The 17378-nt window shown below is 42.5% G+C and overlaps 1 protein-coding gene across 1 annotated transcript in view; it reads right to left on the bottom strand.

The window, feature by feature from the left end:
- slc13a1 (solute carrier family 13 member 1) overlaps positions 1 to 16160 on the bottom strand; it is a 96467-nt gene extending 80307 nt beyond the window's left edge. Inside the window, exon 1 of the mRNA XM_008111238.3 lies at positions 16004 to 16160. The gene's annotated coding sequence lies outside the window, so the exon portion shown is untranslated. The remainder of the gene's footprint in view (positions 1 to 16003) is intronic.
- Between the last annotated feature and the right edge of the window lie 1218 nt (positions 16161 to 17378).

The following is a 17378-nucleotide window of genomic DNA, read 5'->3' as shown; positions in this document are numbered from 1 at the left end:
TTCCTCTTCTGAAGAAGAGGAATCCCTAACAACATACATCAAACACAGACTCACATTTTCTTTTCTTTTTTCCTGCCCAATTCCTGGATTAATATCTTATCCTTTCTTTCCTTCTCTCTTCCTCCATCTTCCATTCACAGCTTCAGCACTAAGCACTATCCTCACCTTCCTTCTCTCTCCTCTCTTTCTCCATCTCTCACTGTCCTCTTCTAGTCAAATTTATCTTTGCCCTCTTTCCAGGGCTCCACTTTTCCTTTCTCATTCCTTATCTCTTTACCCTCCCTCAAGTCTCCTGGCTATATCTATCTTTCATTTTCTTCTTCTCCCTCCCTCTCTCCCGTCATCTTTTTTCTTCTTCTGCTTGCATTCTTCTGCTGCCCTCTCTTTTAGCCTCCCAAATTTGTTCTCCTTTATCTATCTTTTTCCGAAAATCTCAACAGGAATACAACTGGGATATGTTAGATATGTTAAAGTTGGAAATCTTATTAAACCCAACAGAACTTGCTTCTGAGAATATATACTCTGTTGGTCTACTCCTATCAATAATGACAACAAAATAAACAAGAATTCAAGGAATCCAAGACATAACAGGAAATTGAATACAATTTCCATCTGAAACCTGTGTAATCTACTCACAGCTAGTGGAAAATAGCCACTATCAAGATAAATATCACATCAATTAAAGTGAATTGTTTTAGGAGTGTTAACAGCAGGCTTTTCTTAATGTTAATTTCAAATGTATGCATGAGTTCCAGTTTTGTGGCTTCACACAAGAGGCAACCTCACAATCTTTGAAACTTTTTTATTGTACTGTAATGACACGAGGAAGCATAACATTTCCATATTTCTAAAATTGTCAGTTAGTACTTTTGTCCATTTATACTATTATGATGTTGCATAAAGGCTGACCTGTTTGGCCTGTCTGGCAGTACAATACTATATTTATGTGTGTGTTGTATGATCAAGCGTACATGAAAACAAGTCTTGGGATTGAATTTAGAATGTTATTCAGTCATAGATTATTTGAGTAAACATGGACATAACTGTTAGAAAGACTTAATTCTATATTTGTGTTTTTAAGGTATGTTTATGTCGAGTCACCCAGCAAGTTTCTGTGGCCAAGCAGGGAATCAAACCTTGTTCTCCAAAGCTGCAGTTCAGCATTCAAACAACTAAACCTTGTTGGCTATCCTTGCCTGAGCAGAAATACAGTAGAGTCTCACTTATCCAAGCCTCGCTTATCCAAGCCTCTGGATTATCCAAGCCATTTTTGTAGTCAATGTTTTCAATATATCGTGATATTTTGGTGCTAAATTCGTAAATACAGTAATTACAACATAACATTATTGCATATTGTACTACTTTTTCTGTCAATTTTGTTGTATAACATGATGTTTTGGTGCTTAATTTGTAAAATCATAACCTAATTTGATGTTTAATAGGCTTTTCCTTAATCCCTCCTTATTATCCAAGATATTCGCTTATCCAAGCTTCTGCCGGCCCGTTTAGCTTGGATAAGTGAGATTCTACTATATATAGAATTGCACTGTTAATATGCCAGTATATCCATACTTAAATGGGGCAAAGCAGTAACAATGGGAGTGCCATGTCAAAGGACACATCTGATAAAATAGCAACAGTATGCTTTAATGAAAGTGAAGCAGTAGCAAACAGGATTAAACTTTGCTGGATAGACAACATGCGGTAAGGGTGTTAACTAGAGCTTTCGTCAAACAGAGATAAAATAAGCAATAGAACCCTTTAGCAGAAGTTAAAATGCATTTTGATGCTCTTAATTCTGATGTAGTTCGAGATAATTGATTGGCAATGTGTTAATGGTCCAGGATGTGACACTAAAAGGAGCTTTCCTGGCAGCTAGCAGAAGCATTACAGGGAAAAAGGGAAAGAATTTGACTAATAAATGTGCAAAGCAAAGATAACTATACCCTAGGCTAGGAAATCCTTAATGTATGAATAGGAACCCTCAGCAACCATAATCCCCTACCTTCAGGGTTAGATTAAAGAATAATGATCAACCTAAAAACCCTAAAGATACCAGAACCCAACTGTTTTTGGAAACTGAGGAGAATCAGCTCTGTTAGTAGTATTAAGATGGGAGAGTGCCAATGATGAATACCAGGTACTGTAGCATATATTTCAGAAAAGCAACTGGCAAGAATGCCTTTGAATATTCCTTGCTTATGAAACCCCTATGAAATTTATGAAGCCACTATAAATTGACAGGCAGATTGAACACACGTAGCATGAAAAAAGCTTAGAAACAAGAAGCTGGAAATTTGTGGACTCTCAGATATTCTTACGACCTTGTCACACAGCCGCTAGAATCGCCTTGCGTTGTCGGGGAGCATGGGGAACCCAGAATTTGATGATCCCATGGGGGGAAGCATGAACCATGTGGCTTCCCTCCATTGCTTCTTATGACAACACATAAAGCTTCTGTGTTGCTGCAGCAATATCATGCACCAGCTCCACCCTACATCACCCATGGAGGTGCGCCGGCATTGTTTGATGGGAGCTGGCGAGCTCTGTTTGTGTTGTAGGGAGGCACCAGCTAACCCCTCTGCAATGCCAGGAATACAGCTTAATGGTGTAACATTAGAAAATGTTGACCATTTCTGCTACTTTGGCAGCCACTTCTCTACAAAAGTCAACATCGACACTGAAATACAACACTGCTTGAGCTCTGTGAGTGCAGCATTTTCCTGAATGAAGCAGAGAGTGTTTGATGATCAGGACATCCGTAGAGATACCAAGGTGCTTGTTTATAAAGCCATTGTCCTCCCAACCCTGCTCTACACCTGCGAAACATGGACAGTCTACAAACGTCACACTCAACTCCTGGAGCGTTTCCATCAGCGCTGCCTCAGAAAAATCCTGCAAATCTCTTGGGAAGACAGGCGGACAAATGCCAGCGTGCTGGAAGAAGCAAAGACCACCAGCATTGAAGCGATGTTCCTACGCCATCAACTCCATTGGACTGGCCACGTTGTCCGAATGCCCGATCACCGTCTCCCAAAGCAGTTACTCTACTCTGAACTCAAGAACGGGAAACATAATGTTGGTGGTCAGGAAAAGAGATTTAAAAATGGGTTAAAGCCAACCTTAGAAACTGTGGCATAGACACTGAGAACTGGGAAGCCCTGGCCCTTGAGTGCTCTAACTGGAGGTCAGCTGTGAACAGCAGTGCTGCGGAGTTCGAAGAGGCACAAATGGAGGGATTAAGGGAGAAATGTGCCAAGAGGAAGGTGTGTCAAGACAACCCTGACCGGGACCGCCTTCCACCTGGAAACCAATGTCCTCACTGCGGGAGAACATGCAGATCAAGTATAGGTCTCTTCAGCAATCTATGGACACACCCCCAAGACCCCACAACTGGAAGACCATCGTCCTCGACCTACGAGGGATCGCCTAAGTAAGTGTAGGGAGGAACAGGAGTATGCCATCAAAATCTATCCTTTGTGATGAGGTCACTAGTTCTGCAGCTCTCATCATCCCCAACCAGTATAGGTAATGGCAAAGAATTGTTTTTTCCCAGCCAACAATATCTTCAGGGGGAAAGCACAGATTGCCTATCCTGATTTAAAGAGATCAGTGTAAAAGGTGTTTCTACCACCTGAAGTATGGGCATACATGCTCTGTGAGATTCTAGAATTATTTCTGAAAATATCAGCATGTTTGTCCACTGACAATTTCAGATTGTAGCAATCATGGTTAGAAGAAGATTGATCTCTGGACCCTGTAGAGTTTTCATCATAGGCTGATCTGAATTGCATTCCTTTTTCATTCATTCAGCCTCAGAAGGTTACTGCACACGCTGGAAATCAGAAGCAAATAGCAAAAACCCCCCCACAAAATTGATCTTCATTTGGGTGCCTGCGTGATCCTAATCCTACTATTATGGGTAATGGAAAACAAACAACACTCAAAGACACAATTCTGAATAACTTGTTATGCATTTTAACTATTGGAGATGTTTCCCAGGCATAGCTTTCTTGAAACTGGCAGCAAATCAAAGAGGCAAGACAATCAATCCAGCAAACTGTCTGAGAGATTTACTTTCAGTTTTTATGAATTGACAGAATGATTCTGAACCTGTCTTTACCAAACACCTGCCTGCAGATTTAGAAACAGATGTGCATCAAATGAAAATGTAAAAGTTTAAACACCACATGGTGCAATGTCCATGACTAAAGTGTACTTTGAATGTTTAATAAAACCAAATGTGCTGTATAAGAATGTAGTCATTTTTGATTGGAACAGTTGTATAGACTCTGCCAGGTCTTGCTTATTCATAAAGTGTGGTGGTACATAAAGTGGACTTTATGACTTGTTTATGTTATAACAGCTTAATTCCGCTTTTCCCTGCACCATATTAAATTGTAGAGACCTTGGCTCACCCATTAATCAAAATGGAAATTGTAGTCAGGAAATCAGAAATCTAAGACTTGGAAAGTCAACTATGAAGGAAGTAGATAAGACTCTCCAGTGTAAACAGATATTATTAACTATCAGAGTCAAAATTATGTATGCCAAATAATTCTGTTCTCTATATATGATTGGGAAAGCTGTACAGCGAAGAAAACTGATATGAAGGTCCATTCATTTGAAATGGGCCACTGGAGGAGCGTTCTAGGAATACTGTGGACTGCCAAAAAGATAAATAAACGGGTCTGAGAACTAATCAAACTTGAACACTCACTACAGGTCAAAATGACTAAATGAGACTATTGTACTATGGACATAGCAAGACACAACACAAATAATTGAAAAACTGGATAATACTTGTGACCTCATCAGACGGGGTGCATTTAGCATCCTAGGATGCTTTCACCCCATTTAATGGATGGAGCTCCACGTTAGACATAATACAACATTGTGTGACTTCTAGTGGAGGCATCACTGGACACTTCCCCCCGAGACGGTAGGCTTGCCATGTTGTGCTGGCTGCAATGGAGCCAGCATGGGGCCTCAACAAGAGGGTGATGTTTTCCCTATGTGATGGGGAAAGCATCGCTGAGAGGGAGCTGCATGTGGGGTGACAAACTCTCTCTCTCTCTTTTCTCCTGAATGTCCGGCAAAGTGGGACACTTCATCTAGCCTTTATGATGAGGCCCTTTGTAAAGTGGAAGATAGCAGGAAAAGAAGAAGACTACATCAGGCATGGAAGACCTGAACCATCAATCATGCTGATGACCAAGGTTTGGGAAGTCTCTTAGATATATGATAATCATATGTCAAAGCTGAATGAATAGCAAAGAACAGCAAAAAAATGTGTTGTCGAAGGCTTTCATGGCCGGGATCACAGGGTGGTTGTATGTTTTCCGGGATGTATGGCCATGTTCCAGAAGTATTCTCTCCTGGTGTTTCACCCACAGCTATAGCAGGCATCCTCTGAGGATGCTTGCCATAGATGTGGGCAAAATGTCAGGAGAGAATACTTCTGGAACATGGCCATACAGCCTGAAAAACATACAACAACCCAACAGCAAAGAAAGATTTGACACACCACATGAACCTTAAATAACTTTTATGACGGAGAAACTGTCTCTGCTGTCGGAGCAGCAGTCAAATTATTTTTCAATACCCAACAAAAGAGTTATCCTCTATTGAAAATGCTTGCTCTTGCTACCTTTCCAAGCCCTGAAAAGGCAATAGACTTTCTGGCACATCTATGTCATAATAAGAACAAAGAGTAGGTACTGATATGGGAGCTGAGGTTAATAATAATAATAATAATAATAATAATAATAATAATAATAATAATAACTTTATTTTTATACCCCGCCTCTATCTCCCCGGAGGGGACTCAGGGCGGCTTACATGGGGCCAAGCCCGAATAAAAACAGTAGCAGTATAAAACACAGCAATAGACAACAACTTGCACAATAATAATAATAAAAAATTAAACATTAGCCAATAAAAAACAAGAACTAATAAAAACACGGATTAAAACTGAGAGATTGTAAAAGTAGACTGGGTAAGGTGCACCATATAAATATTGTAAACACGAGGTGACTGATAAAGTGCTGCAAATTCTGGGAAGTGCAAATTGGGATGGGAATAGACCCTGTGTCTATATCGAGTTGACAAAGGTAAAAAGTGCAAACCGGTACAAGAATGGTCACAGATACAGATTGCTTCTGGATTAGCAATCTTTATCTAAAGGCTTGAGTAAAGAGCCAGGTTTTCAAGCTCTTTCTGAATGCTACCAGGGTGGGGGCTTGCCTGATTTCCCTGGGGAGCGAGTTCCAGAGCCGGGGGGCCACCACGGAGAAGGCTCTCTCTCTCGTCCCCACCAACCGTGCTTGTGACGGAGGTGGGAGCGAGAGGAGGGCCTCCCCCGACGAACGAAGAGATCGTGCAGGTTCGTAGGGGGAGAGGCGATCACTAAGGTAGGAGGGTCCCAAACCGTTCAGGGCTTTGTAGGTGATCACGTGCACCTTGAATTGGGTCCGGAAGGTGAACGGCAGCCAGTGGAGCTCCTTAAGCAGGAGGGTTGACCGCTCCCTATAATTTGCTCCAGTTAGAAGCAAGGCTGCCGAACGTTGAACTAGTTGGAGTTTCCGGGCCGTCTTCAAGGGCAGCCCCACGTAGAGTGCACTGCAATAGTCCAGTCTAGAGGCAACTAAGGCATGGACCACCGTGGCCAGATCAGACTTCACGAGGTAAGGTCGCAGTTGGCGCACAAGTTTTAATTGTGCAAAGGCCCTCCCGGCCACCGCCGACACCTGAGCATCAAGCGTCAGTGCTGAGTCCAGGAGGACCCCCAAACTGCGGACCTGCGCCTTCAGGGGGAGTGCGACCCCGTCAAGCACAGGTAGCCACCCAATACCCCGATCGGACATACGACTGACCTGGAGGACCTCTGTCTTGTCGGGATTAAGCTTCAGCTTATTCGCCCTCATCCAGCCCATCACAGCTGCCAAGCACTGGTTCAGTATCTGGGGGGCTTCCTTGGAGTTCGGTGGAAAGGAGTAGTAGAGTTGAGTGTCATCTGCGTAGAGATGGCACCGAACTCCAAAACTCCGGATGACCTCTCCCAGCGGTTTCATGTAGATGTTAAAAAGCATGGGGGACAGAATGGAACCTTGCGGGACCCCACAGGTCAAAGGCCAGGGGTCCGAGCAGGTGTTCCCCAGCTTCACCAACTGGGAACGGCCCTCCAGGAAGGACTGAAGCCACGACAGAGCCATGCCCCCAAGGCCCATCCCGGAGAGCCTACCCAGAAGGATACCATGGTCGATGGTATCGAAAGCCGCTGAGATGTCCAAGAGAACCAGCAGGGTCACACTCCCCCTGTCCAGCTCCCTGCGGAGGTCATCCACCAAGGCGACCAAAGCCGTCTCAGTACTGTGACCAGGTCTAAAGCCAGACTGCGATGGGTCCAGAAAATCGGTGTCATCCAGGAAACCCTGGAGCTGCGAGGCAACCACCCGCTCCAGGACCTTGCCCAAGAAAGGGAGGTTCGAGATTGGTCTGTAGTTGTTTAGAATGGCCGAATCAAGGGAGGCCTTCTTCAATATAGGCCTCACTATGGCCTGTTTGAGGACAGATGGAAATTTGCCTTGATCCAAAGAGGCATTAATTATCATCACAAACCACTCTACCAACCCTCCTCTGGCCGATTTAATTAGCCACGAGGGGCAAGGGTCTGCAGAGCAAGTGGTCGCTCTCACCGCCCCAAGGATCCCTTCCACGTCATCCGGGCGAACAAGCTGAAACAAATCCCACAAGTTCGAACAGACAGGTGCCTCAGTTACCTCTTTTGGCATTGCAACAAAACTAGCATCCAAGTCGAAGCGAATCTGAGCGACTTTGTCTGCAAAGTGGTGCGCGAACTCGCTGCACCGAGTTGCAGAGTCTTCGGGTGTCCCTCCCCCCTCAGGAGGGTGAAGGAGCTCCCCTACGACCCGGAACAACTCCGATGGTCTGTTAGTTGCAGACGCTATGCGGGCAGTCGTGAAGGTCTTCCTGGCTGCCCGCAAAGCCGCGGAGTAGGCCCTAATAGCGGCTCTAGCCCGTGCTCGGTCAGAAACGCTACAAGTTTTCCGCCAGTGGCACTCTAGTCCCCTCCACGAGCGCTTCATCACTGCCAGCTCCTCCGTGAACCAGGGAGCCGAAGTGACTCTTCGCAATGAGAGAGGACGTTCGGGGGCGATCATGTCAATTGCCCTGGACATCTCGCTATTGTAGCGATCTACCAAGGCATCGACAGGATCGTCAGCCTCCATGACAGGAAGATCCCCAAGAGACCTCAAGAATCCATCTGGATCCATCAGTCTCCTGGGGCGGACCATCTTAATGGGTCCACCACCCCTGCGGAGGTTTGAAGTCACAGTGAGTCTTAAACTGATCAGGTGGTGATCGGACCATGACAACGGAAGAATATTTTGCTCTTCCACTCCAACCTCACCATCTGCCGCAACAAAAACCAGGTCAAGCGTGTGTCCAGCTTGATGAGTGGGACCAGATATCACTTGGGACAGTCCCATGGTCGTCATGGCGGCCATGAAGTCTTCAGCTGCACCAGTTAATGTGGCCTCGGCATGAATGTTAAAGTCCCCCAGCACTACCAGCTGCTGAGAGACCAACGCCGCACCAGAGATCACCTCTGCCAGCTTGGGCAGGGAGACTGCCGTGTCGCGGGGTGGACGGTACACCAGCAGAATCCCCAAACTGTCCCGGGTACCCACCTTAAGATGGACACACTCAAAACCTGCAGATTGCGGGATGGCGCACCTGACCAGGGAGATTGTCTGCCGAAAGACCACCGCAACCCCACCTCCCCGCCCCCTGGCTCTGGCCTGCTGTTGCACCCCGAAACCTGGAGGACACAGCTGGGCGAGATTTACCCCGCCGGGCTCATCCAACCAGGTCTCGGTGATGCAAGCCAGATCCGCCGCTTCATCCAGGATCAAATCCTGGATGATAGCTGATTTACCATTGACGGATCTGGCATTAAATAGCATGACCTTCAAACGGAGGGGACTGTCATGGAGGCTTCGGTATCTATTCTCATCAGCTGCTACTCCTTTGATGTGTTTTCTCATGGGATTGATCCTTACTGTTGCTAACTGTCATCCAGTTGACATTGACTTGTGGCAACCCTATGAATGTCATACCCTCAAGTCACACGATCATCAGCAGTCCTGCACAGGTCATGCAAATGCACGGCTGTGCATCTGTAATGCAGTTTTCTATTCCTACTGCCTTCTATGTTATGAAGCATTATTATCTTATAATATGCCGAAATAGAGCAGTCTCAGTTTAGTCATCTTGGCTTCTAGGAGGAATTCAGCTTTGTTGCTTTCATACTCATTTATTTGTGGCTTTAGCGGTAGATGGTATCTATAGAACCCTTGCACAGTATCACATTCCAAAGGTGTTGATTTCCTTTATCAAATTTCTTCACTTTCCAGCTTTCACAACCACATATATCATTTACTTTTTAAAAACAACTAAAAAAAAAACCAACTGAAAAAAAAGGACTGCAATCCACCTGATGAAGACTCTTTCGAGTTGAAACCAGTTGTGGTTTTGGAGTCTACTATCCATAATAAAGAAACAAGAACAATCATTATATATAAGAAGAGGACTCAATTTGTGTATGTGGAACAATTAAAGAACTAAAGAACATTTATTGTTTATGAGAAGAGTTGTAAATTCATCCTTCAAGAGAAAAACATTGTTTTTACTGTGAATGTAACAGACCTTTGTTTGATTGTTTAGCCACGCCTTTTGTATCTGTTTTCATATTGATGTATTGGACTAAATTTAGGTTTAATGATTTCTTTATTACTGTAATAGTAGATACTTGTCTTTGTAGTTCCAGGGAACACATTTTTTTTGAAATTTTACCAACCCCAGGCAGGAGCCTGAAAAAAGTTACTTTTTCGACAACAGATCAAAAAATACTCTAGCCAAACCAACATAACTGTATATTGGAGGTGGGGGGATGGGGGTAGGGTTCTTGATTTAGTTTTCAAAAAAGTAACTTTCTAAATCTCTGAAACAGGCATACTAAGAGACCATGTTTTAGGCTTGTCTAAGATACAATGTTCTGGGCTTGCAGGACTCTGTTTTTAGCGCAAAAACAGTCAACCCTTCCCAATATATAAACATTCTTCTATTTATTTTACAACCAGAGGGTTGCTAAACTACTTCCAAATCTATACAGTAGCTGAGGAGAAGGAGCCTGACATGCTGTGAAGCCCCTCGGACTAGAATTCTGACTTACGACCTCATCAGATGGGCTGATTTACCCATCGTACACCGCTTCCTTTTCCCTTTTGCACAGAGCTCATTCCAGTTGGGCTCTGTGGCAAAAGGCACGAGGAAGCAACATATGCCACAGCAGCAGTATGGGAGGCTTCCCGTGTTGCCTTTGGAGCAAAGAGGGAAGCCGAGTGGCAACACTTCCCCACCATGGGATGGGAGCAGAGGTAAGTCAGGCGATGCGGGGCATGGAGTGGCAAATCCATAGGCCTTTGTGATAAGGTCTTCTATCACAGTGAGCTTTAAGACACAGCTACCTATTTGAAATAAACCAACAGGAATGACCTGCCACCTATTCAGAATCCTAAGAAGAAGTATAGGTAAAGGTAAAGGTTTCTCCTGACGTTAAGTCCAGTCATGTCTGACTCTGGGGGTTGGTGCTCATCTCCATTTCTAAGCCGAAGAGCCGGTGTTGTCCGTAGACACAGTCATGTGGCCAGCATGACTGCATGGAGCGCCGTTACCTTCCCGCCGGAGCGGTACCTATTGATCTACTCACATTTGCATGTTTTCAAACTGCTAGGTTGGCAGGAGCTGGAGCTAACAGCGGGCGCTCAAGCCGTTCCTGGGATTTGAACCTGGGACCTTCCGGTCTGCAAGTTCAGCAGCTCAGCGCTTTAACGCACTTCGCCACCGGGGCTCCTTAGTGAGCTATAAGGCACAGCTACCTATTTGAAATAAACCAACAGGAATGACCTGCCACCTAGTCAGAATCCTAAGAAGAAGTATACATAGCATCAAATCAAATGAGGAAGAAATAGCACAATCCTCTATTCCCTTATACTCCATAGCAATACTTCCCACTGCTTATAGCTAAAAGTGGTATTTATTTCAATCCTTTAAATATATGCTTTGCCTTTTACAGGTATTTAGGACTGGATGCCAGCTCTGTTTAAAACAGCTGCAATGACCACATGGGAGAGGAGTTTTATGTTTCAAAGAACTCTGTTTAAAACAAGGCCTTGCTTTTGTATCCACTATTCTTTGTACTCAGTGCTGTCACTATGGCAAGGATTGAAAGACCACAATATATACTTTAAGACTTTTATTTTCCCATTTGCCTAAATAGCTTTTCTCCAGCATGAAGAGAATATAAAGGGCCCTTATGCCACCTTGTTCTGCATCCCCTCATGACTTTGGAGCAAAATACTCTTGAGCTCTTAGGCTACAGTAAATGACTGGATCATCCAACTTCCTCCAAAAGGGGAAAAATTATAGAAGGCAGTGTAGGCAAAACTATTAACATAATTGTTTATGTTTCAGCTTGTAGAGGATTGCTTTTCTGCCACCTGCTTTCACACAAGGAGGAGGTGCATGAAGGTCAGTGAGTCATTAAAGCATTTGGGAGCAAACGAGCAGCACCAAAGTCTGAACGACCGGCTGGGCTTAGGGGGTTAACCACGTGGGGCATCTGGCAAGTATTTTCTGGTGGGCAGTGAAAAATCCAGAAGGCTAGCAATGAGTCAAGCATCATATTCAACACTCTGATGCCAAATGCATTACTTGGAAAGAAAACCATGGCAGTAGAAGAAGACCATATGTACTTTGTATTCTATTTCATGGCTGCTGTGAGCCTTGGAGCAGAAACACATTTCTATATGTTGTGTGTGTGTGTGGGGGGGGTGTCTTTGATTAAGTTCTTGCACATGAGACTGTAGCAAAAAAACTCAGAAAATGAGGATTTTTCACATTGACTGCAGCTTCCAAATTTTCGTATCTAGTATGGCAACCATTCTACCTGGGGTTTCTGAAATATAAGCGAAAAAAGTAATGCTTTCTAACTTATCTACAGCTGTGCTTACTTTATGCAGCTGTTTACTTCTTCTGTTCTAAGAATGATCTGGAAATTTTAATTACAGAAAGTTGAACCATGTGCACTGTGCAGCTATCTGAGATAATTCTGAAAAATAAGAACCTGAAAGCTAGTCAGTAATTAGGACAATTGTCAGATCTAAAGGAAAGGTAGGAAGCAGAAGCAAATAGCATATGAGTGTGTGGAAGCTCCTTCCTTGGAAACTTTTAAACAGAGGCTGGATAGCCATCTGTCAGGGATACCTTGAATGTGCTTTTCTTGCATGGCAGGAGGTTGGACTAGATGGCTTGTTTGGTCTCCTCAACTCTATTATTCTATGAGTCTATATGAAGATGGCAATATCCTTTGGTTGACTTCTTGCTTCATGTATCTAAATCGGTGTTGCTCAAACTGTGCTCTCCCAGGTGTTTTGAACTTCATCTCCCAGAAATCCCAGCCAGTTTACCAGCTGTTGGGAATTGTGGGAGCTGAAGTCCAAAATATCTGGAGAAGCACAGTTTAAGAACCATGATATAAATCAGTGGTTCTAAAACTTTGGGTCCTCAGATGTTTCAGCCTTCAACTCCCAGAAACCTAACAGCTGGTGAACTGGCTTGGATTTCTGGGAGTTGTAAGCCAAAACACCTGGAGAAGCACAGTTCGAGAACCATGATATAAATCAGTGGTTCTAAAACTTTGGGTCCTCAGATGTTTCAGCCTTCAACTCCCAGAAACCTAACAGCTGGTGAACTGGCTTGGATTTCTGGGAGTGTAAGCCCAAACACCTGGGGACCCACAGGTTGAGAACCACTGATCTAAATCATATGTGGACTATACCTGACACTCAAGAAAGTGAAACCAATAACTCCTGTAACATCTCAGTATTTTGCTTCTAAAATTTATCATAGAGTTATCATAATTATTATCTCCATTTTCCTGTTTAAGACAACAACATAACAATTATATGGAAGTACTTTCCATGATCTGGAGAAGGCATTACAGAAAATGACAAACATTTCTTCATGATAGACATGTAAGGCTTTTCCTCATTTCTCCTTAAATAAACATGATATAAATTACAGCAGTGTTTGTTTCAAACTCCTTAGTTGTAATCACAAATGCAAATAAAGTGAGTTTGAAATATTGCCAGATGTCACTTTCTTTTATTATTGTGGATATTTACTCACTTACTATTGTGAGCTATATTCTCAGGACTTCCTTCTCTTTAACTTTTGGGAAACAAAGACATGGTCAATAACTTAGGACCCTGGGTTGTTGTATGTTTTCCAGGCTGTATGGCCATGTTCCAGAAGTATTCTCTCCTGAGGTTTCACCCACATCTATGGCAGGCATCCTCAGAGATTGTGGACCCTTCCACACAGCTGTATAAAATCCCACATTTTCTGCTTTGAACTGAGTTGTATGGCAGTGTGGACTCAGATAATCCAGTTCAAAGGAGATATTGTGGATTATCTGCCTTGATATTCTGAGTTATATGGCTGTGTGGAAGGACTCAAAAATATATATTGGAGCCAAGGATACAAAACTGCTGTTAGGTCAAATCAGACCTTTCTGATTAGTTTTGACTAGTTTTGAGGTATCATAATAACAAAATGACTGTGACAGATGAAGACGGGCAAACATTGAACTTGACCTCTTCAGCAGTTGCCTATTCCTGATGCAGGATATGGGCAAAAATATAGCGAAAGGGCTACATGATACTAACAGCTCTGCCATCGTGCAGCAAGGGTGGGCGACAGAGCTGTTTGCGTCATATAGCCCTTTCTGCCACTTCTTAAACCAGTCTGTTACCTTCAGTAGGGATACAGGATCCTGTTCCACCGCTAGGGTTGAACTTAGATTCTAACTCAAGTGCCCTTAGCTTCAGTGCATGGATGAAGAGAACGCTATCTTGCCCTCAGACTGCTAAATATATTGGTCTAGTCCTGATTAGATGATTATTTTACTTATTTCATCTATTGAAAGGCAAAACCTATGACAAACCAATCCCCAGTGTTTTCTCCTGTCCAATGTGTACCTGAATCACCTGCCTATTACTTTTTGATCCCACATTTCTACCAAGAATGGGGTTCAGGGCTCCCAAATTTGGGAGGAACATGGGAACAAAATCTAAAATCATTAATTCAGTTGGACTGGATACCTATCTAGAATGCCGCTTTTATCAACTTCCACATTCTGCAAATGGATTGCCAGTCTTTCTAGAGCTGTACTAGGACAACATGGTTTTTGCGTCCCAAATATTGAAGGGGTGAAGCATATGAAACTTCAGTTAAAAAAAGGGTGTAAGAAAATAAAACATTATAGCTGTATAGAAGTTTGTATGGCAGGTGTCTTTGCTAGCACATAGATAGCTGCACTTTCTCATTCCCAGAATCATCACATATACAGTAGAGTCTCGCTTATCCAACGTAAACGGGCCGGCAGAACGTTGGATAAGCTAATATGTTGGATAATAAGGAAAGATTAAGGAAAAGCCTATTAAACATCAAATTAGGTTATGATTTTACAAATTAAGCACCAAAACATTATGTTAATCAACAAATCTGACAGAAAAAGTAGTTCAATACGCAGTAATGCTATGTAGTAATTACTGTATTTATGAATCTAGCACCAAAATATCACGATATACTGAAAACATTGACTACAAAAATGCATTGGATAATCCAGAACATTGGATAAGGGAGACTCTACTGTATTGCCTTTCTAGTTTAATCCTTGTTCGCCTTCCGTCTAGTCATTCGGATCACAAATATATTTATCTTACAAACTTATGGCATGCTTCTTGTTCCTTACTTTTTGTCTTTTGTGGTTTTTCGGGTTGAAAACAAGGTGAGATTCCTGTCTCAACTAGACTTAATCAGTGGTTCAGCATTTCTTTCCTGTTTCTAATGAACTCAAGAAAATATGTTCTAGTCTTGAGATCTGTAGTATAAGTGGGAGTACAGCCAGCTCTCTATATGCACAAATTCAACCAACCATAGCTTAAAATGTGCTTTTAAAAAGTCCAAAATGCACAACTTGATTTTGTCATTTTTATAAGAAATGCCATTTTACTGTTTCATGTATAGACAGGACTTGAATATCCACAGATTTTGGTATCCACAGGGGTCCACAAACTAAATCTCAGTGGATACCAAGCACTGACTGTATATAAAGATACATTTATGTAATAGGGGGATGTAATCTTTATGTTACTTGCCAATGCAATAAGTTAATAGAAAATAGGAAGGATTATAGCAAAGCAAAAATTAATAAATTGACTTCATCCAAAGGAGACAGATTTGTGTGGATTCTTGGCAATAAAAAAGCCATACAGAAGTGCTCAAATGCTAAACACCTTTACAATAACTTGAAATTAAATCCAGCCTGATTTCCATGTCTGAATATCAAATATCAATACTATATAACCACATTTGAAAGAACTCTGCCAAGGCTTCAGGAAGCCGTGGCAGAGGGGCTAAAATAGAAAAATGGCCACAAGAAATAATGTCTGTCTACCTGTTATGAAATAGAATTATGAAGCTATTTGCAGTTTTGGGAATTATTCAGATCATTCCTCCCAATTCTGTGGCTCCCCCCAACCTTTCTGGAGTAAAGAGCACTCCAGAAGAAACTGTCTTTCTTCTGTCATCACATGCATACTCTCCATGTTGAAGTTGAACATCCAGTGATATGAACTGAAACCACCCTTCAAAATCTTGGAGATCTAATATATAAATTGCTTTAAACAGAAGCACTCATATTAGCTGAAGCAGTCTTAACATTCTCCTTGGCTCCTATGTTGACTTTCCTACTTATAATTATACTGTGTATAATAAAACATTGGGCCCAGGAAAGTTATTGGAGTTCACCTTATTAAAGCTATTTGAAGGAATGAAATGTTGAAAAACATACCGGCAGCCAGAAAGGACTCAATACAATCTAGAATCAGAAAGAGCTGATCTCTCCTCAGCGAAGTGTTAGGAGAATCCTTCCGGGAAGTGGTTCTATGATAGAAACAGCTTGAACAAGTATTCCAGTCTTGAGATAAAACTTCATGTAGGAAGACAGATTAAGTAGGAGGAGACTGGTCCACATGTGTAGATTGAGAGGTGTGCCAGTGAAACATCCAGGAACCACCTCTTGGTAAGCTATTGCTTTACTTTATCCCTTTCTTTCATTCATTCGTTTACTACTTATTGTCCAGAGCACTTTCATTCAATTGAGGATAAAATGCCAATACCTGTTATGAAATCAGAAGTCAGGATGAAAGACTTCCTTGTTCAGAGGATTGGGTGTTTTGCATTAGGGCTGGAAAGTGAACCAGAGAAAGAAACCTTAAACAAAAACTGAGAGAGAGAGAAATTAGGCAACAGAAAGTTCTCATGTTTGGAGAATTCAATAATCATGTTGCTTAGTCCCTGCAAATAGGAGTAATAAGACAGTAGGCAGGCCCCAACACACTTCTCTGAACCCCCTAAACCACGGGTAGCGGAAATGGACATTTTCTAGTGCTACACCATTGTCACACAAAACTGGGCCACTGTCCTATGACATCCCCATATCTTTCTCTTTGCTTCTTCTCAAAGAAGAAAATCTATGTCTTTGTAATTCTGTTCTAGTTAACCCAAACATCACTAATTCATTAATTCTGCCCAATTTAACCTAATCATCTAGAGGGACTGTAAAATTATTATTATTTCTATTACTATTACTATTATACAATACACATATGAATCTTCAGACCATAAGCCAGGCTGGGCTTTAGCACAGCAGGTTAATCACCAAGCTGCAATAAATCTTGCCAACTGGAAGGTTGAGAGTTTGAAGCCCGGGTCAGGGTGAGCTTCTGACCTTTAGCCCAGCTTCTGCCTACCTAGCAGTTTGAAAACAAATGTGAGTAGACAAATAGGAACCACATTAAAGTGGGGAGATATTTAGGTTCAGAATTTCAATCAGAAAAAGGAAGAAGTTTACGAACAGAGAAAGCTCTTTGGAAGAGAAATGAAGTTACAACAACGCCCCAACCCTTGGTGGCCAGAACTCAGCACAACCTCCAAAGATGCCAAAAGATGGGAAAGCCTATATATACCTCTATCTGTTGTCTGTCTTGTCAGTGTATAATCAGCATTGAATGTTTGCCGTATATATGTTCTGTAATCTACCCTGAGTTCCCTTCAGGGTGAGAAGGATGGAATATAAATACTGTAAATAAACAAATAAATAAAAATAGCTACGTAATTGAGTTGTGCTCCAAGATCAGAAGCCTATGACAACAACATAGCAACTC

Source organism: Anolis carolinensis, chromosome 5 (assembly GCF_035594765.1).
Source record: "Anolis carolinensis isolate JA03-04 chromosome 5, rAnoCar3.1.pri, whole genome shotgun sequence".
In the NCBI taxonomy this organism is placed as follows: domain Eukaryota; kingdom Metazoa; phylum Chordata; class Lepidosauria; order Squamata; family Dactyloidae; genus Anolis; species Anolis carolinensis.
The sequence above is the reverse complement of the archived record's forward strand: the minus strand, read 5'-3'. Positions and strand labels throughout refer to the sequence as shown.